Here is a 21,995-nt window from a genome sequence, read left to right on the forward strand (position 1 = left end):
GACGCTCTGCACTAAGGATGGCCGAGGAGCAAGGACAACTGAGCCTGGGACTCTGGCAGCCTCATGGAACTGCCATTAAAGCTTCAATTGCTTAGTCCCTATTTCCTTCACATGAGAGAGAAATACACTTCCCTCTTTTGCTTCAGACACTGTGATTTGGGGCAGAGGGAGGAGGGGATTAAACTGTGTGACGGATAAACTTTTCAAGCTTCCTCCAAAACCTCAAAAATGTCTATTTCACCTATATCTTAAGACTTGAAGGACATTAAAAAGAATCTAATCCTCACTTTCTATTTTACAAATGAGAAAACTGAGGAGACCCAAAGATTTCAATCAGCTTGACCAAAGTCCTTTATATGGGCCTATAGAGAAAATATAAATCATTACTTCTCCCCAGTGCCCAGCCTGCTGTCTGACATCTAGCAGATGCTTCATACGTGTTTAGTGAATAAAAGAGCATGTAAACAAATAATTACAATTTGGTGTGATAACTATCGCTATTATAACAGACAAATATATAAACTGATGCAGGAATACAGAAGTGCATACCACTATCCACTCTACTTGCTAGTCACTGTTTATACCACCTTTAAAGTTGCAAAACTCATGTTTGGAGATGTATTTATTTTTAATCCCTTAAAACAAACTTTCAACTAACAAGAACTGGTCTTCGTATTAGTGATTTTTATACTGACCTCAGCAGGTACCTTGTTCAACACACAGAGCCTGGCTAAAATATTCCATGGACCCAGTTCACTTTCTATATGAACAGCACTATCTGAGTGCCAGATACCCTTCCTCCTGGGGATCTGTTGCTCAAGGTCTGTGTAAGTTTAGGGCAGGGAAATGAAAATATTAAATCTCTCAGTTGGATTAGTTCTGCTCTTGCATGTAAATCCACACCAAATGTGCCAAACCAAAATGTAAATTCTTCCCTGGATTTATAATCTTATTGCTAACTGTATTTTAAAATTTAAAAACATTTAAAGTCAAAAACATGGATGCAAACTTTTTACTAAAGCACAGGTCATATTAAACGAGAAGCCTGAATTCTTTTTGTTTATTTTCAGAGATGTTAATATGTAGGCGATGCTACCTATCTGGAGCATCCTCCAGTCTCTGTTACTTTGCTTTTGTGGAGCTGTTTCCTCATCTATAATAATGGTATCCGACCAGACAGAATTTCAGGACCTGTTGGCTCTGAGAGTCTATGATATTATGATTGATTTAACTTCTACACTGCATAGTATGGAGAGTGCTTACTTCTCCTCTCCCACATACCACGCAGAAAAGAAACTACTGCTCCACTTCCAAGGAAGGAGGATACAGGATAAACACATGGGCTCTCTCTCTACATCCCCTCACTCACTCACTCACTCCTCCCAGTGGGAGGATGAGTGATTTCCCTGATGGGTGAGGCAAGGAGCACCTGAAATCCACAGGACCTTGCTTACCAAGGGTAAAATCATGGCACCAAAAATTGCACAGGCAAGGTCTCTTGCTATCTTGCTCTCTTGGCTCATATGCCCTCATGCTGGGTACTCTCTGCCCCTCTGTCTCCTGCCCCAAACAGTACTTTTCCTCACCAGGAGATCCAGCATTCTCTAGCCTCTCTGCTAGGGACTGATAGGCAAGTTTCAACTGGGGTATAAGATAAGAGGTCATGCTACCGTTCTCTAACTCATCTTTCCTTGTATAAAGGTGACACCGTACTTTAATCCATATCTGACAACTGGCATCCACTATCAGTTATTGAGACCAAGATATGTACTAATTGTTCCAGAACAAGGGCCCAAGCTCGGTATCCTCTGCACATTCCAGAAAGTCAGGACAAGGCCCTGTCCTAGAGAAGGGGGAATGTGGAGAACCTGGAGAACTCTGACTGGACCTCCACGTTAGGGCAATACACGGAATAGGGAAGAAATTCATACATGAAGAGTCAGGGGAAGGCAAAGAGGAACTACTCTGAATGTAGCCCACTGTGTGGTGATATTTGTATCATTTTCCAACTTAGCCCAAGGGAATTTACACCAAGTATTTACCAAAATAACAAACTATAAGAGGAAGGTTAATAAGCAACTGCTATCATCCAGGAATCTCTAAGAAGTAGAGTCAAACTGCTTGATTCCCTAGACCATACAAAGATAGAGTTTGCAACGGTCATAGAGGAGGCTCTTTCTCTTCTGCCTCTCAGCAGTGATGGGAGGGGATGGTGTCTGGAAGCAAGAACAGGAGCAGAGCTACAGCTAAGAGGGCAGATCAAGCACAGAGCGAAGAAAGCAGGCGAATGGATTCTGCCCGTAGTCATGGCTCAGCGGAGACTGCATGCTACTGAGGATTCCCAGAGGAGACACCAGGGAGAAGATCCCTGAACGGCAGGACCTGGTGACCAAAGCTCCAGTGACTTTTCACAGCTCACTGTGGACTGCCAGAGGATCATTTGTCATGACATATGCTCTTAGACCAGCCCTATCCAGTAGTAACACACTGCAAGCCATATAAGTGAATTTTCTAGTAGCCATGTCAAAAATAAACAGTTGAAATTAATTTTAATAATATATTTTAGTAATCCAATATATCCAAAATATTACTGTTTCAACATTTAATCAATAAAGAAAATTATTAAGATATTTTTCATTCTTTTTTTAATATTGTCTTTGAAACCCACTGTCTATTTTACACTAAAAACACAGCTCAATTAAGACTAGTCACATGGGGCTAGTGGTCATGACATTAGACAATGCAGTTTTAAATTGTAGCCAATAACCTGTGTACTGTGGGAATCATAGATGTAGTGTGTGTGTGTGTGTGTGTGTGTGTGTGTGTGTGTGAATAAAACATCTCCCAACAGCAGCAGAAGATGTAAACTTTGACATCTAAAGACATCACTACTGAACCAAAATGTGTATGATGTTATCTTGCAAATGAGGTGATGTTCTTAATCTATAGCCCTGGTTTACCCTCATATTGTAGGTTTCATTCTAGGGTCAAAAAAAGTCTTTTGTTTCAGACTATCACACACGTGACCACTCAAAGTTGCATTTTAAAATCCCCAAATCTTACACATTCAAGATTGGCCTCTCCTGAGCAAATCTCCACCTTACCTTACCGCAGTTCTGGGTTCATGTGAATGTATTGCCCACAAAGTGGCCTCTGCTCCAGACAGCAAATCATTGCAACACAACTGTCGTCCTCTGTCTCAGTGGCATCCAACAAAGGTTGATCCCATAAATTGCCAAGGAAAATTCAGCTTCTCAACCCCTGAAATCATTTTCAGATTTACGCTAGTGAAAGATTAGCCAACAATGGAAAGATGTCATCAAAATTTGCATCAACAAATCAGATTCCCACCCTTCCTTTTGCAGAATTCCTCTGCATTTGTGAAACTGGAGACAGAGTTGATGACTTTTAAGAAAAATATATCCTTCTACTCCTACGAAAATGTGCTCTTGAGAGAATAAGATGGGTTGCCTATTATCAGAAACAGTAATCTTGTTTGAAAAATAGGTCTTCTATCTTGCACAAAGACAGCTGATAAATCAAAACAAAACAGAAGAATGAAGTAAAAGAAGATACATAAGTTAATGCGGCCTGAAGGCAACCTCAGCTTTGATGCCAACAAATCATAATATTTTTACAAATTTTTTCCTACTGATTTTACATTAAAAAAATGAAAAGCTAATGTAGCAAAAGCAAGCATCTTCCTGCAAAAACATACATAGCAAGGATAAAACAAATGGCCCTCTGAGTTTTTTTTCACTACTGAATCAAATTCTAAGCTACCGCAATTAGAAGTCACTGAGTGATCAATACCCGGGATTGGTTTGCTTGGGCACTTGTGAAACAAGATTTTGACAGCAGGAGTTAGTGCAGTGTACTAGTGAGAAATCACACAGAGAACTTCGGGGAAATAGTGAAGGGATGGTTTCATCACGTGTCAACTGTGCTCACCTTGCAATTTAGTCCTAGAAGCTCAAGATGACTGAACATGACTGCACAGAAGTGACCTGACTTTTTGAAATCCTTCAAGAAACATATCATCCCTTAACTCACAAAATCTTAAGCATATTCTCATGTTCTCAGGACTGTTATCATTCAGACACATCCAATCTCAAAAGATACGCTCAAATTGTTTATATGACTCTTCATCATTAGCCCACTTTATCTTTAAGCCATGAGGCTAACTTCTCCCAATGGTGGATGTCAGTAAACTCTCTTGCATTAACATTGCCATCTTTCTGAAATGGATTTTACCAATTAATTTTTCAGTCTGGTGGCCCCAAAGTTAAAGAACCTCTTAACCAAGGTTCCCCAGTAGCAACCCAGCAACACCTTTTGGAAATGGAATTATGATGGATAAAACTCTATTATTTTATTTTCTACTTTAAAAATGGGAAGAAAATATTTGAGGACTGAACCTCATTAAGTAACCATAAAGAGTGGTATAAGGTTCCAGAAAGAATTGCAGTGCAGTTTAGGTATGGCTTTGTATATCAACAAATGTTGAAAGCCAATTTTTTTAGTGGCACATTTTTAGGTCTACAATATGCGACTATTCCATAATGGAATATTTTTATCTGAATCACTGATAAGAAATCGATAAAATTGGCCTACCCAATCTTCTTCCCAGTCATTCTCCTCTGGCTAGTTCCTCCACTGTGGTCCTCCACCCCTATCCACCCACACCTCATACTGAAGAAGAAGGATGAGAACAAAATGTCTTGCTGACCACAATCCATGACCACTCCAGGCCAACCAGAGAAAATCCACCCAGAGCACCTGGGACTTTAACCTAGGGAGGAGCGCTTGGATATGCTGGATAGTGCCTACCACCTGAAAACAGGTTCTGTTGGTGATGATTAATCATGTGTCTGTCCATATCTTCTGCCCTCAATTGTGGCTGGAGACCCCAGATGTCATTTCAAAGAGAACACATAAAAGTCATCTGGACCACATTCTGTGTCAGATATATACACCAGGACCACCCTCCCATCTGGACCCAGGGTTCGGTGACTCTCCTGGCTTCATACTCAGTTTCTCAACATCAGCATCAAGAGCTCCCCCTGGTGGCCAGTTTGAACTCTCTTATATGACTTAACTATCCTCCTAACCTGATACCCTACTGTATCCTATTCATGCTCACCCGTAGCCATGCAGGCTAGCCCCCTCTCTCTACCATCCCTCCAGAAGAGAATGACTGCACGTTTCCTGCCTGAACTCCTGAACAGCAATCACATCTCTTTGGATTCTCCATCACTGTGCTCCATCTGCCTGCTTAAGGGATACTCATCAGTTACTTCAGCTTGAGGTGGACCTCCTACCTAGGCTATGCCCTTTGGATCTTATGTTTGGACAGGTATCTATCTCCTCTCTGCTCCCCCACCCTCAGCAGCCAACCCACTCCTGTAAATAGGATATTCCCATGTCTTACTTATACCTCTTCCTTCCCCTCCCCAAGTCACCTCCATTCCACTTAGTCTCCCACATTCTTTCACAGTTATCAGGCCCTTCCTGGCTCTCTCTGTGAAAAGAGCTGCTCTTAAAATGATATGGATTTCAGAGAACTGAGCAGTAGTCAAGAAGTTGGACATCTTTTCTTCTCATCCTAAGTTTAGCCATCAATGGCATTTCACCGTTTCCTTTAAAGCAGTTTTCTAGAACATCAAACACATACACATTCATCAGCTGCTATCTATATTAGATTATCCATGCTTCTGTCTTCTTCTATTAGTGCAGTTAATCAGGAGCATTAGAAAGTAGAGCTACCTTATGAAGTCTGAATTTTGCAGCAAGGTGTGCGCAGAGCTAGCAGCTAGCTAGCAGAGCTAGCAAATACTCTTGCTGTATTTGTTGACCTCTCATGAAGGTGCAAAGGAAACTGAAAGCTTCAAGTATTTCAAAGGATTTGAGATGGTTTGGGAGGATTTTTATTTTCTCAGAAACCTTCTCTAAAGGGAATTGCATTTTGAACTGTTATATCATATATACATTTTTATTGCCATTTCTGTTCACTCAGTCATCCAAATACCAAGCTAGAGCATTGGACCATTGGACACAGGATGAATTCCAAGGAGATTAGGGAAGCAGGAAAGCGCAGAGTGGGTTTAATGACTCATGGGTGCAGCATTAGTCATTGGTCATAAACCAATATGGAACCAGAGACACTGGGAACAAGTTCAGGCTGTAGAGCAACAGGCTCCGTGGGTTTCACTTAACAGTTCAAGCAGCTGACTCAACACTTCCACAGAGTTTACAAAGCAAAAAGCCCAGTTGGTTTACTCTATTTCACCTTCCACTTAACTTCTTACAATCAAGGTCTCTTCCAGCAAAGTAGAACAACACAAAAAAGTGATTTCTGGGAAAATATTGTTCCTAAAAGAGAGAACAATGATCTAAGATTCTCAAATACACACATAAGTAAGAGGCTGTAATGATTAAGTTAGGAATATTTATTTTAAATGAATGCATTGAAATATAGCTTCTAACATAAGGAGTGTCTAGTGGTTTCATGGATGACTGGGAACGAGGAATTCTGGCTCTGTTTAATTCTACCCACAATTCCGATTGTAACTTAGTCCAGGCAGAACCCGTGTGTGCTCTGATTCCCCGTTTTGGACTCATGGGCAGGAATGTGTACCCTCCCGGAATCGTTTTCCTGCCTTCCCATATTTCTGAAGGCTTCTCTGACCCTTCCCCTGGCTGTAAAGTAAATTACTCTCCTCTCTGCACCACCTCTATCCTACAGGTATTTCCCCATTTGCACTTACCTATTTGTATTAGTGGCTCACCAGCTGGTTCTAGCCCCCTGCATACTACCTAATTCCTCATATGCTATTAAGAAGGGTTCATCATTGTTTAGGGCTAACAAATTTTGGCAGGGATCCAAGACATCTCAAGATTAGAAAAGTGTAACAACCCTAGATTAACTGACCAGCACTGTGGGTCCCAGCATCTTGGGAATTCTGATCCCCAATGTCTATATTCAGTTAAACAACCAGCAGGATATGGCATACAAAGACCATGGATTTTGAAGTCAGAAAGATTTGGATTCAAACCCAAACTCTGCCTTAAATCCACTTTAATTCCTCATTCAACCAGTATACTTTATGCATCTGCTATGTTCCAGACATGGTTCTAGACACTGGGAGTATAGCAATAAACAAAAGAGATAAAGTAATTAAAGAATTGTGAACCTGGAAGAAAATTTAGGGATTTTCTAAGTTTGATTGGGACACACCCATGCTCATTCCCTGACACATCATCTCTGTTTGTGTCACAACAGCAGAATTGAATGGTTATGACAGAGACTGTATGGACCCAAAAATTCTAAAATATTTACAGAACTTTTTTTTCTTTGCAGAAAGGGCTCTTTCTCTAAGGGCTGCTCACTTATATTGAGTGCTGGCTGTATATCAAAGCATTCTTCTAGGCTTTGGGAACATAGTAGTAACTAACGCCCATCCATGCCCTGTCTTCAGGAGCTTGCAGTTTCAGAAAGACAAGTAAATAGGCCATGAGTATCAAATAAGGTAAGTAGATCTTTCACTGTTTTGTTCACTGATGTATCCCAAGCAGCTTGAATAGTGTCTGGCGTATTAAAGATGCTTAAGAAATATTTTTTAATGAATCAATTTCCCAAAGAAAGGGATGTCTCAACAAAAAATTTAAGGACTTTTTAGGCAACTAGGAAAAGAGGGGGGTAGAGAACGTATGTGCAAAGGCCAAGAGGCTAATGAATACAGGGACTATTTTCAATAGAGTAGATCAGCGGAACTCCTTAGAATGAGAGGTGTGAAAGGTGAAGGAAGAGGCCAGAGCAGTTAGCAAAGGACAGACCTTGCAGGGTCTACTAAGGCATGGTGATAGCTGGGACTTGAACTGGGAGCCACTAAAGGATTTCAAGGTTGAAATATGCACTTTAGAAAGACAGCTGTGGCCTCAGTATGGGGACATTGCACGAGAAAACCTTCCCCTCCAGGAATAAGTCTAAGTCCAGGCATCCTCAGGTGGGTGGTTTCAGGTGTTTGGGCATCTACGGCCCTTGGGTTGATGTGAGTGAGACTCACAATTACACCAAAGCTCAGGAGAGGTGGGCCAGCAAAGTAATGGACAGACAACTGGGAACTATGAAACGATGAGGAAATGTGGTGTTAGCAGAGTCTGTGGTATTGTGAAATTATTGTTAGAGGACCTGGAGCTTTCAAATAGATAGCTCAGAAAATCCAGAGACTCCTGGTCAGCAAGGGGAAAGAAATGCTTATCTTCTCTGAAAACCATTTTCACCTAAAGCTGATTCATGATTCAGTCAAAGCAAAACTCCTCCCATTCATTTGAAACTCCAACCCAATGTGTGGTTACTGTTCCCAGATTTTCCTCTTTCCCCGCGGTGAGTGGAAGGTGTGCAGCAAGGTCAGGTCACCAGGGAGACCACAGGTAACACACAACACCTTGCTCAGCTCATCAATGCCCAAGGTCCTGGTGTGAACCTGCACATTCCAAACTCAGGTCGTCCAGATCATCAGACTTAGGGAGGCTGACTCTGGCTTACTAAGTTCACAAAAGACTGAAGCATAAACCAGAAAACCAACCTCTTCCTTAACAGTGATAAATGTAAGCAGCAGAAAGTTTAGTAGCATCTTCAGTCCCGTGTGTACCTTTTCTCTATAAGAAAACTCTATGGGGAGCTAAATTATAATCATATTTCATGAGAAGTATAGGATCCTTACAAAATAAGTTAGTTTTATGCTTTGACTATGTAGTGACACTGTATTGACAGCCTGAGATAGACATCCCACCATGTAGGTGGTCTTGCCAATGAGAAAGAAATATTCCAAGTCCCTTAGCTAGGTCTCCTTCTCCCCTAGGTAGTTCTAGAAGGGCACTTGCCAACGTTTGCCTCTCTGACTTTCCATTTTCTGTTCTTCCCCTGCTGGCAGACTGCAGTTCTGAATGATAAGTTCTCTCTTTAGATACGTTAATGGAGTTAATCAGGTTACAGCCCAGTCTTGCTGACTTCATTTAAAGTCATTCTCAAAAGTGACTTTCATGTCTTTATCCCAGCCTGCTAGGGGCAGTGGGTGCTTTTATTCCCTGGTTTCCAAATTCTTGGGCACATTTTCCTTTTGCTCCCCTGTGCACACACAGTTTCTGACGTCTGATGCTTGCCCCCTGTCGCCACATGTATTTAGAAGCTGGAAGCAGGACTTGATTAAGATAGGACCTCATGCATTATGTACTTTCCTGGTTTTTTACTAGAGTGAATTTTTCTGCATTTGAAACCTGGTTTGCTTAAGAAAACCTGGTTTGCTTAAGATACCATTAAAGCATTTATATTCTTTACTGATTAAATTTTAAGATCTCTTGGGTGGAAGAGACAGAAATAACACTGCAACTTACATACTGCTTGCTATTTACAGGCACTGGGCTAATCACTTTATATACATTATTTCATTGGAGACTCTAAATACTCTGTGATGAAAGTATCATTACCCTCCCTTTGTGTACGGGGGAAACTGAGGCTCGAAGAAAAGTGGTTTCCCGAGGGCACTGTGACACAGCTGGGATTCCAAACTAGGCCCCCAAACATCAAAGCATGTAAATCACCTCCTGTGTTCACAAACATTAAAAAAGAATTAAGCTGGCCACTCTCAGAGAGGAGCCTCGTTTTTCCATATTCATTGCACTTCTCAACTCTGTCCAGAAACAGAAAGGGTAAGCATACTGTAATTTTTTTAATTAATTAATTAATTTATTTTTGGCTGCGTTGGGTCTTCGTTGCTGCTCGCAGGCTTTCTCTAGTTGCGGCGAGCTGGGGCTACTCTTTGTTGGGGTGCATGGGCTTCTCATTGCAGTGCCTTCTCTTGTTGTGGAGCACAGGCTCTAGGCGCGCGGGCTTCAGTAGTTGTGGCACGCGGGCTCAGTAGTTGTGGCTCGCGGGTTCTAGAGCGCAGGCTCAGTAGTTGTGGCACACGGGCTTAGTTGCTCCGCGGCATGTGGGATCTTCCCGGACCAGGGCTCGAACCCATGTCCCCTGCATTGGCAGGTGGATTCTTAATCTCTGCGCCACCAGGGAAGTCCCAAGCGTATTGTATTTTGATGGCAATCGATATGGCTCCTCTGATTTTGCTTTTGTCCAAGTGTTCCCAACCTGACGCTCTACATCTCTGATATTGGTAGCCCCCTGGCGTGTCCCAGCACTTTGACAGGTGTGTCATCGCCTAGGAAAAGGCTGAGAAACATCATGTGACATTGTTATGATTCGGTTTCCCCTCATCGTACGAATCCAGGCGCTAGTAATCAAACTGAACCAGCTCATCCCAAATTGTGACAAGCTGCACGGTCGGGCGGATCCTAATGCTTCCCAGGTGTGGCTCTGCTCCCTTCAAAATATCTGCTCCACCTACCTCCCCAGAGGAAAGAAGAATCTCACCAATCTCTCTGATTCATGAGAGAATGATGTTTCATTTATCTTAACACAGTGAGTCCCAAACCAGGTTGATCATCAGAGATTCTTAAGCATAGAGATTCCGGAGCCCACTCCTAGAATCAGTGAATTTAAAACGCCCCAGGGCCAGTTTGGAAACTCATCCAGGTTTAGGAACCCCAGTGCAGTGGATACACCCATGGCTGCTAACAGCAGAAGACCTGGGTTTAAGTTCTTGTCTGCTACCATGTGATCTTGGGCAAATTAATCCCTTGAAGCATCGATTTCCTCTTAAGCAGAGAGCGGTTATAAAATACTTATTCCTTGGTATGTAGCAGAGAGGAGTAAATAAGATAACTTATGTGAAAAATATTCATAAATAATTGTTTTCATTTAATATTAACATATCTCAACAAAAAAGAAAAATGGGCATGTGGTCCAATTTTGGATTCATTTTTGGCACTTCATGCACCTCACCACATTCATCTTTGAATTCAATAATTCCAAATTTATGACCAATATAGCCCTAGCTATCCTTTATAAAAACAAACATAAGCTTAGCAGTTATATTTAAAGAGAAGCCAAGAATCTTGAGAAGCCTTTTTTGTCCTCAAGCTATTAATGTGTCTGTCTTTGGGGAAAGGGTGTTTTGGATTTCTTGCTATAAATCCTTCACTTAATATGGAACTTCATGAATTCCAGCTGTTAGCCACATCATTTCTCTTCACATTTGATTTCTGGGTTTTTCCCTTGTCTCTAAATCCTTCCCATATGTTAGTCTGGGGGCCCTGGGAGTGGGGGGCAGAAGACGGGAGGCTCAGAACTACCCTGTGTCCAAGGGCTAAAGTGATGCGTGGGACCACATGACAAGCCACAAGCACCCTTATTAGGAGATGCTCTCTGTCTTCTTACCAGGCCTTCTGCCCTCCAGGCTGCGGCAGCCACCTGCTCCTTATTTTCCTGAGCTATTCTTCAATTCACCAAGTTATAAAAAAAAAACACAAAAAAAGTATACATTTTTCAGCTGAAACTTCCCCTAGACTGTCTGCATTCTGGCTTTGTTTACAAAGACTCTGCAGTGTTCTTGCCAAGGGAAAAAGAGGGAAAAAATACCCACTTCATCTTCAATTTAACCTTTTACAATCAAGGTCTCTTTTAGTACACTAGAAAAATATGAAACAGTGATTCATATGGGAAAGACACGATTCCTAAGAGATGGAACAGTGGCTCAAAATACTCAAATGCACACATAAGTAAAAGGCTGAAGTTTTTAAGCTAGTAATATTTATTTAAAATGAAATGTATTGAATGTAACTTCTAACATAAGGAGCATCTCATGGTTTCACGGTCGACTTGAAAGCAGGAATCCTGGGGCTGTTATATTTTGCCCGTTCAGGTTGTGCCTCAGTCCAGGCTTGGTGGATGCCTCGTGCACTCTTGCCTTTCCATCTCGGCACACATGATGAGAAACCAGATCACCTCAAAATCCTCTGAGAATGATGTTTCATTCATCTTGACGCAGTGAGTTAATTATGCTCTTCTCTGGACCATTTCTCCATCCACTGTAGCCCACACCACCTTAGAATCACTCGGCTACTTCTTCAGCCGCCCCAACTAGGCTGAGCCCTCCTTATGGTCAAGATTATACCTTATTCATCAGGATGCTCCCCACCCTCTAGCCCCTAGCACAGAATCTGCCAAATCTTGGCAGGAAATGTTCTCCTTCCCTGCATGGCTCCCCCATCCTTCACTTCTGCTCCCTAGATCATACTCCCCAGGAAAACATTTACACATAAGCTTTGGCCAGTACTTGAGTGAATGGATCAGGATGTTGAAAGTCTACAAATGGTGCATAAAGAACCAGGGCAAGATTGTTTTCTAAAAAGAAAGACCTTGAAAGAATGTAGAACTTGTCATGTGGCAGGAAGAGGAGATTTATTCTGTGTTGCTCCAATCAAGTTACACTAGACCCATAAATGAAAGTTACAATGATGGACTTCCCTGGTGGAGCAGTGGTTAAGAATCTGCCTGCCAATACAGGGGACACGGGTTCGAGCCCTGGTCCGGGAAGATCCCACATGCCGCAGAGCAACTAAGCCCATGCACCACAGCTACTGAACCTGTGCTCTAGAGCTCGTGAGCCACAACCACTGAGCCTGCATGCCACAACTACTGAAGCCTGTGCACCTAGAGCCCATGCTCTGCAACAAGAGAAGCCATTGCAATGAGAAGCCCGTGCACCACAAGGAAGAGTAGCCCCCACTCACCACAACCAGAGAAAGCCCAAGCACAGCAACAAAGACCCAACACAGCCAAAAATTAATTAATTAATTAATTAAAAACGAAAAGAAAGTTACAATGAGGAAGACTTTGACTCAATGGAGAGTTAGGAAAATGTTGAACAGTTAGAGCTGGCCTCCTTGCCTGCCTGTGTCCTAGCTGCCAGCTCTCCTCTTGGGTCCATCCTGCACAGGATTCACAGAGTTTTCCTTTAATCAACAGCCCTTTAATCAAGTTATCTCTGGTTTGAACACCTCTAATGGCTTGCAACTCACTCAAGGACCAAGCTCACACTCTGGCATTGGAATTGTTTGGCAAGACATGAACCATATAAAGTAGCAGGATACAAAATTAATGCACAGAAATCTCTAGCTTTCCTATACACTAATGATGAAAAATCTGAAAGTGAAATTAAGAAAACACTCCCATCTACCACTGCAACAAAAAGAATAAAATATCTAGGAATAAACCTACCTAAGGAGACAAAAGATCTGTATGCAGAAAATTATAAGACACTGATGAAAGAAATTAAAGATGATACAAATAGATGGAGAGATATACCATGTGCTTGGATTGGAAGAATCAACATTGTGAAAATGACTATACTACCCAAAGCAATCTACAGATTCAATGCAATCCCTATCAAACTACCACGGGCATTTTTCACAGAACTAGAACAAAAAATTTCACAATTTGTATGGAAACACAAAAGACCCCGAATAGCCAAAGCAATCTTGAGAAAGAAAAACAGAGCTGGAGGAATCAGGCTCACTGACTTCAGACTATACTACAAAGCTAGAGTAATCAAGACAGTATGGTACTGGCACAAAAACAGAATATAGATCAATGGAACAGGATAGAAAGCCCAGAGATAAACCCACGCACATATGGTCACCTTATCTTTGATAAAAGAGACAAGAATACACAGTGGAGAAAAGACAGCCTCTTCACTAAGTGGTGCTGGGAAAACTGGACAGCTACATGTAAAAGAATGAAATTATAACACTCCCTAACACCATACACAAAAATAAACTCAAAATGGATTAAAGGCCTAAATGTAAGGCCAGACACTATCAAATTCTTAGAGGAAAACAGAGGCAGAACACTCTATGACATACATCACAGCAAGATCCTTTTTGACCCACCTCCTAGAGAAATGGAAATAAAAACAAAAATAAACAAATGAGACCTAACGAAACTTAAAAGCTTTTGCACAGCAAAGGAAACCATAAACAAGACGAAAAGACAACCCTCAGAATGGGAGAAAATATTTGCAAATGAAGCAACAGACAAAGGATTAATCCCCAAAATTTACGAGCAGCTCATGCAGCTCAATATCAAAAAAACAAACAACCCAATCTAAAAATGGGCAGAAAACCTAAATAGACATTTCTCCAAAGAAGATATACAGATTGCGAAAAAACACATGAAAGAATGCTCAACATTATTAATCATTAGAGAAATGCAAATCAAAACTACAATGAGATATCATCTCACACCAGTCAGAATGGCCATCATCAAAAAATCTACAAACAATAAATGCTGGAGAGAGTGTGGAGAAAAGGGAACCCTCTTGCACTGTTGGTGGGAATGTAAATTGATACAGCCACTATGGAGAACAGTATGGAGGTTCCTTAAAAAACTACAAATAGAACTACCATATGACCCAGCAATCCCACTCCTGGGCATATACCCTGAGAAAACCATAATTCAAAAACAGTCATGGGGCTTCCCTGGTGGCGCAGTGGTTGAGAGTCTGCCTGCCAATGCAGGGGACACGGGTTCGAGCCCTGGTCTGGGAGGATCCCACGTGCCGCGGAGCGACTGGGCCCGTGAGCCACAATTGCTGAGCCTGCGCGTCTGGAGCCTGTGCTCCACGGCAAGAGAGGCTGCAATAGTGGGAGGCCCACGCACCGCGATGAAGAGTGGCCCCCGCTTGCCGCAGCTGGAGGAAGCCCTCGTGCAGAAACGGAGATGCAACACAGCCATAAATAAATAAATAAATAAATAAATAAAAATTAAAAAAAAAAAAAAAGTCATGTACCACAATGTTCATTGCAGCTCTATTTACAATAGCCAGGACATGGAAGCAACCTAAGTGTCCATCGACAGATGAATGGATGAAGAAGATGTGGCACATATATACAATGGAATAGTACTCAGCCATAAAAAGAAACGAAATTGAATTATTTGTAGTGAGGTGGATGGACCTAGAGTCTGTCATACAGAGTGAAGTAAGTCAGAAAGAGAAAAACAAATACTGTATGCTAACACATATATATGGAATCTAAAAAAAAGAAATGGTCACGAAGAACCTAGGGGCAAGACGGGAATAAAGACACAGACCTACTAGAGAATGCACTTGAGGATAAGGGGAGGGGGAAGGGTAAGCTGGGACGAAGTGAGAGAGTGGCGTGGACATATATACACTACCAAACGTAAACTAGATAACTAGTGGGAAGCAGCTGCATAGCACAGGGAGATCAGCTCCGTGCTTTGTGACCACCTAGAGGGTTGGGATAGGGAGGGTGGGAGGGAGGGAGACGCAAGAGGGAAGAGATATGGGAACATACGTATATGTATAACTGAATTGCTTTGTTATAAAGCAGAAACTAACACACCATTATAAAGCAATTATACTCCAATAAAGATGTTAAAAAAAAAAAAGACATGAACCATATCGTGAGGTGAGGAGCATTCCATCACAAGGAGTGTTCAAGCTATGGAGAATCTGGCAGATTTGTTATAAATAAGATTCTCTCCCAGTCCTTCTTTCCAGGTGCCTGCTAGACATGTGCACTCTGGTGTTCCATTATCACTTTGTACTTTAGTCAGTCTAAAATAGAATTCATTCAGGTCCTCCCCAACCTCCACCAACTTACTTTCCTGACTTTATTTCCCATCCCCTGATGAATTCCCAGCCATGGGCAAGACCCTGCTCAAATGCTGTCTCTTCCATCAATTCTTCATAGTTCGCCCTCTTCTATTTTTTTCATGCCTACATTATATCACTTAACACATGCAATTACAGGTGTGGAAAACAGAAACAAGTCTTTGAACACTTTGAGAACAAGAGACTAAGTCTCATTCTTTTTTTTTTTTTTTTTTTTTTTAACAATCTCAGCACCTAAACAGTGTCCTGAACGTAGTAAGCATTCAGAAAACACTTGGTCAATGAATCACTGACAGAATAAAGCAATGTTAAGGGACGTGATTCCTCAAATTACCATATGGTGAAACCTGAGAGTCATTGTCTCTCCCATCAAATCCCAGAGTCAACCATCCATCAGTCCTCCTTCTTCCTTCTAATCCCTCACATCTCTCCAGGTTTATATCTCCATCCCACTGATCCAGGCTGGGCCCTGAATCTCATTCAGTAAGTTCTCAGCCAGGGTCTCTACCTGCAGACACTGTCAGCACCTTTTAACATCCATTCACTGTGGATAAAGCATCAGATTATTCTTTCTAAAAGTCCCACTAATGGCTTTTTACCCATGAGATAAAATCCAAGTGCCTTGTCCAGGAATTCAGTCATCTTCTGGTCCTGTCTTTCTAGCTTTATTTCCCACACTCCTTACATCAGACTGGGGTGTTCTGCTCCCTGTATCCCCAACTGTGGCGTCTGCATTTCTTCTGTCTGGCTACAGCCTACTCTTTTTAAAGCAGCAGTTCAAATCCCGTCACCTCACGAAGACTTTCCTAGTGACCAAGTCCCAAGTGCTCATTCCAGTCTCTGAAGTTCTAATGTATTTATTGCCTACAGCCATCCTCTAAAATTACCCTTTACCAAAAAAAAAAAAAAAAAAAAAAAAAAGGAACCACCTAGTGAAGTCAAATAAGTTTGGGAGATGGATATCTATATATATCTATATCTATATATAGATATAGTGATAAAAATTATCAACTTCTGAAGGTGTGCACAGCCATTAGCTTTACGTATGTTGTTGTTCCAATTAATTCTCATTGTCAGGGAGGTGGAAAATTTCCCCCTACCCTTCCTGAGTTCTTTTGGCTGGTCTAATAATTAAATTGACACAAGATAGATTAACAGGAGAAAATCAAGTTTAATTTCATACATACGAAGGTCTCATAGATAGAGGACCTAAAGAAACGACTAAAGCAGACAGCTTTTATACTTTTAAGACAAAGAAACAATAAATCTGTGAAGAACTGACAAAACAAAGAAGTTTGGGCTTGGGTTAGTACATCAGTAAAGAAGTAACAAGGTTTGTTTATACAGCCTTATCAGCCCTGAATTTCCTACCTCTGGTGATAAGGACGTGTCTCTACCTCCTGGGACAGGGAGGGTACCTTTCATATGGGAGATTTATTTCCTGTTTTCAGGGATACAGAGAGGAGGTCAGAGGGTCCCTCTTGCACCAGCTGTTTCTTGAGTAACTTTAATTCTAAGTAATCAGTATGCCACTTTGGCATATTTGGCGTAGCCTGCCCTGAGCCCCATCACTCACAACAACCCCGTGAGGTGTTATTCATATCTCAGTCTACAGGTAAGAAAACTGAGTTGAGATATTTGACCCCTTTAAGCCTCAATTTTTTTATTTTTATTTTTCATTTTTTATGGCCATGCTGCGTGGTTTGCAGGGTCTTAGTTCCCCTGACCAGAGATTGAACCCGGGCCACTGCAGTGGAAGTGCCAAGTCCTAACCACTGGACCGCCAGGGAATTCCCAAACCTCACTTTCTTATATGTAAATTAGGATGCAAACCCAGGCAGGGTTTGTGATATGCTCTTCTTGAATATGTAGAGTCAATCAAATTTTCAGGTATAGAAAATGTAATACAAATCTCAGAACTTGCCACTACCAATATTGTTTTCGTTCGTCAATAGACGGGAAGCTCTCTGAGAGCCCAATTCCCATTTGCGTCTCCACAGCAGAGAGCACAGTGAATGTCTAATCCCCCCCAATGAAGTGGTTGGCTCTTTCCTTTAATTTTCATGTTATTAAAAGAGTGTTTTCAATGTATAAAAACAATATGTTATAATTCTTCATAGCCCTTTCTCATCTATCAATTAATTTTATTTTCACAACAATGCTCAGGTAGGTCAGTATTTCAGTGCTTTTTGTCTATAAGAAAATCAAGATACAGAGAAAGAAGATGATCTGCCAGGACTGGACACAGAGGATTTGGAAGGGATAGGCTTCCTACATCTCCCTACTGAGTGTGCGATCTTCACGCCACCTGACACCGGGGCCCCGTGTCAGCAGCTCCGGGAGGGGCTCAGTTGTCCACACTGAGTAAGGTCCCTTTAGTTCACTCAGTTGCCGCTAGACCGTCAACCCCAGAGACATATAAAACGTAGCTATTTTTTTAAGCAAAAAATAAAGGTTTTCAGATGTGTCTACCTTGAATGTGTTCAGGCCCCTGTTTTGTGGAAATGAAATCACTGTCCCTCTGATGTGAACTACTAGAGGAACACATGATATTACACAAATCAAACCCCTATTCCTTTTTGTTATTACTTTGCTGTCTTACCCTTTCTGCTTATCCAGTCACGTCGCCTGTTTGTATTCAGTATTAGAACACTATAATTGAAACATAAAATATAATAGGTGTTTTTACATCTCCTTGCGGTACGTCTGTGGCTGTGTGTGAAACTGTTCACACACAGGCACAGATGGACCCCGGACTGGGTAGAACTTAGTCCCCTGGTCTGGGAAGGCCACATTTTTTTGTTCTCCAAGCCTTCACCTAAATAATGGGCTTTGGTATTTCTATTAGCAGCAATCTACTTCTTCTCAAAAACTCCCTCTGGTCTGCAGGGGAGGTTGTTTTCAATGAATTTTTTTGTTCTTTCCTTTCCCATTTTCCTTTTCCTGATCAATGTTTTAGTCTAACTACTTGATTTCCAAATTACTTTTTTTTTTTTTCCAAATTACTTTGTAATTACAAAATGTTTAGCTACTTTTAGCTTAACTTCAAAAAGTGATTTTCATTGGTACCATCTCTATCTTTCTCTGGTCCCTTCCTTGGCAACATTGTAGCTACATGTGAAATTAATTGCACCCTGACTGTAACAATGCCACCTGAGCTGGCTAGCTGTTCTTTGAGGAAGCATCAATTTAAAAAAAAAAAAAACATTCAAGCTGATGGATGAAAGGATTAGGATCTCTTAGCCTGGAAAAGTATTGAGGGGTGACTATAATGGCTTTTAAGTACATAGGAGTTAATGGCTAGTTGTTGGCAACTGCAGGGAGAATAGAACAAAAGGAAATAGGTTTTAAGAGGGAAACTGGAGATTCAGAATGTAGGTAAGGAATAAATTACTATCTAAAGACAGGACTGGTGTAACTTGCAGACAGGACAAATCCACGGTACATGTGGTGTTTTGAAGATTCCCAGGAAGGCTCCTGCTTCCTCACAAACTTCTCTCTCCTGCTGGCCTTCAGAGAGCTCTCAATCTCCTCCATCACTCATCCTTTCTGCACTCCCTAAGATTCTCTTTTAAGATCAAATCGTTTTATGATTCATTAAGTCACAAGCGGATCAGTACGGCTTCCAGGACCAACATCATAATTTGTGGGGCCTAGTATGAAATGAAAATGCAGAGCCTCTTGTTCAAAAAGTATGGATTTCAAGATGGTGACAGTACAGCATTAAAACCACATGTGAGGCCTTTCTAAATGCAGAGGCCTGCGCCACTGCACAGGTGACACACCCATGGAGCTGGGCCTGATGGCTCAGTTTGGTAAGATGTAGAAAACAAGGAAGTTGGATCATGTGGCCTCTAAGGTCCCTTAAGAGCCTGTCAACCATTGGACCTAGATCCAGGGTCCAATCACGGAGCAACAAGCCTCCCGAGATCATGGTGGTGGGAAGAGGACATCAGGAGGAGAGGAGGAAAGAAGATGAAAACAGCCCGATTCACCCTGCAGTGATGTGAGGGTCTGGGTGAAGGATGATACCATGAGCACAGGGAAAACCTGCAGAGTAAGTCTTGAGTCCCTGGCCATCCCTTTGCTGATGCCCCTTTTCTCCAGTACCTTCAGTTGGCCCTCAGCCTCCAGCCACTGCATGCTCTCCATGGAAGAGCCCTCTCTTCTCAGCGCTGACCAATCCCCACATTCCCTCCATCCAAGCCTGAGGTCTGCGCTTCTCTATTTCCACTCTCTGTGCTGTAAAACTGATAAGGTTGATGCAAGCTCAGGGGTTAACAGCTAATAATGTCTTAACCCCTAAATTTATTATTCCTAAAATGGTTCCCTTAAAAGGAAAGAAAAGAAGATTAAATCCAACCTTCCAGGGCCTAGGAGAACAGCCTAAAATGGAATCAGATCAATCCAAAGTTTAATTTAAGGCAGTTTTTGCAATGGTAAACATATATGTGAATTCTACTTTCTAGACCGTAATACAGTTGTGTCTACTTTCATATTTTTAAGAAACTGTAATATGTCAAATTACTTACATCTGGAACAAAATGTTATCTACATTTTCATTTTTCTCAAGGCATAAACAAAATATGTGACCCAGTGCATCTGTGACAAGAAGCCACACTGATATGTGGGAGCCAGTTGATTTTTATTTTATTTTATTTTTATTTGGAATAATTAGAAATTCAAAAACACCAGTTCATAAGGTGACAAAACTCATTTTTCAAAAACTAGCTGTGGGGTTTGCCAAGGCCAGTCTATCACTTCAGCTCTGCAAAGTTTTTGCTAGCCCTTGGGACCAGTAAAATTAGCATCTGTTCTCCCAAAACAGAATGTCTGCTTCATTTTGATGTAACTAATTCTCTAATAGCCAAAAGTTTCTTGATAACACAAAAGTAATAAGTACCAACTTTTCCAATCATGTACTCTTTGACTTGTCAAGAAAGGATGAAATTGGCCAACACAGAAAAGGTGGATTTAGTGGATTTTCTTGTGCATTCTATCACCAGAACATTTATGAGAACGGAAAGTCAAACTTAACCCCTGCCCCACTGCTTTCTACATATATCAAGTTGATGTTCCACATTTATCCTGTGGCTTCACCATGCCGGAGGGAAAACGCTAGTCAATCTCCTTGAGACAATATGTGCATGCTTATTACTGGTTGTCTTTTAATAAATATCAACAAGAAAATAATTGCTGTCATGGGTTGACCACATCTCACAGACCAAGCACAGTGCCAAAGGCCATGCATGGGTTACCTCGGTCGCACCGATGCTAAGAGGAAGGATGATTATCTCACTGAGTCATTACAAGGGTCAGAAGAGCTAAGGGCTCAAAGTTAGCTAATGCTAGCTAATTTACATATGCTGTTTTCTTTAATCCCCTTAATAATCTCCTGACTGGGCTTCCCTGGTGGCGCAGTGGTTGAGAGTCTGCCTGCCAATGCAGGGGACACGGGTTCGAGCCCTGGTCTGGGAAGATCCCACATGCCGCGGAGCAACTGAGCCCGTGTGCCACAACTACTGAGCCTGCGCGTCTGGAGCCTGTGCTCCGCAACAAGAGAGGCCGCGACAGTGAGAGGCCCGTGCACCGCGATGAAGAGTGGCCCCCGCTCGCCGCAACTAGAGAAAGCCCTCGCACAGAAACAAAGACCCAACACAGCCAAAAACAAATAAATAAAATAAAAAATAATAATAATAATCTCATGATTAACAAACTAATAAGATCAGAATATTAAATAACAGCTGAAATTTTACCCCAGTAAAATAGAAAACCTGTGCTCATATCCTTGCACTGCATTTGTAAACTGAGCAGGGGGACCCTATGGGGCCTTCCGGGATAGACCCCCTCATGTCCTCCGCCTGCCTCTTTTTTGTAGAAAAACTTAAGCCTCCTAGGCCTTCCCTGAGTTACAAAGAACAAATTTAATCAGAAAAGTGAGAAAATGCAGAAACAAAGGAGAACAGTCAAGCAAGACAAATAATAGTTGAGCCATTAAAACAAAGTCAAGGACCTTTAGTTCCTACTCAAGGGCTATCGATAATATCCTGAGCCATATCCTTGAGCTCTTTTGCCACTTCCTCAGAAAGGCCTTCCCTGACCAGCCAACCTAAAGCTGCCGCAACCCCACACTCCGGGCACACAGTCCCATACCCTGTTCATCTCCCACAGAGCGCTTCCTGATATCCGCTGGTTTCTTGATTATCACCTGTCTCCCCCACGAGCATGTCAGCTCCTGACAACAGGGACCTCACCTGGGTCACCCCTGCAAATCGAAGACCTGGATTGGAGCCTGGTTCATTGTAAGCACTCGGGTGGTCATGAATGAATCAATCTACCGTACCACATAGCTCCAAGAGAGCCAGCTTTCTTCAGGGAGCACAGTTTCAACCTCATCCC

This window comes from Balaenoptera acutorostrata, chromosome 11, assembly GCF_949987535.1.
Source record: "Balaenoptera acutorostrata chromosome 11, mBalAcu1.1, whole genome shotgun sequence".
Lineage (NCBI taxonomy): Eukaryota > Metazoa > Chordata > Mammalia > Artiodactyla > Balaenopteridae > Balaenoptera > Balaenoptera acutorostrata.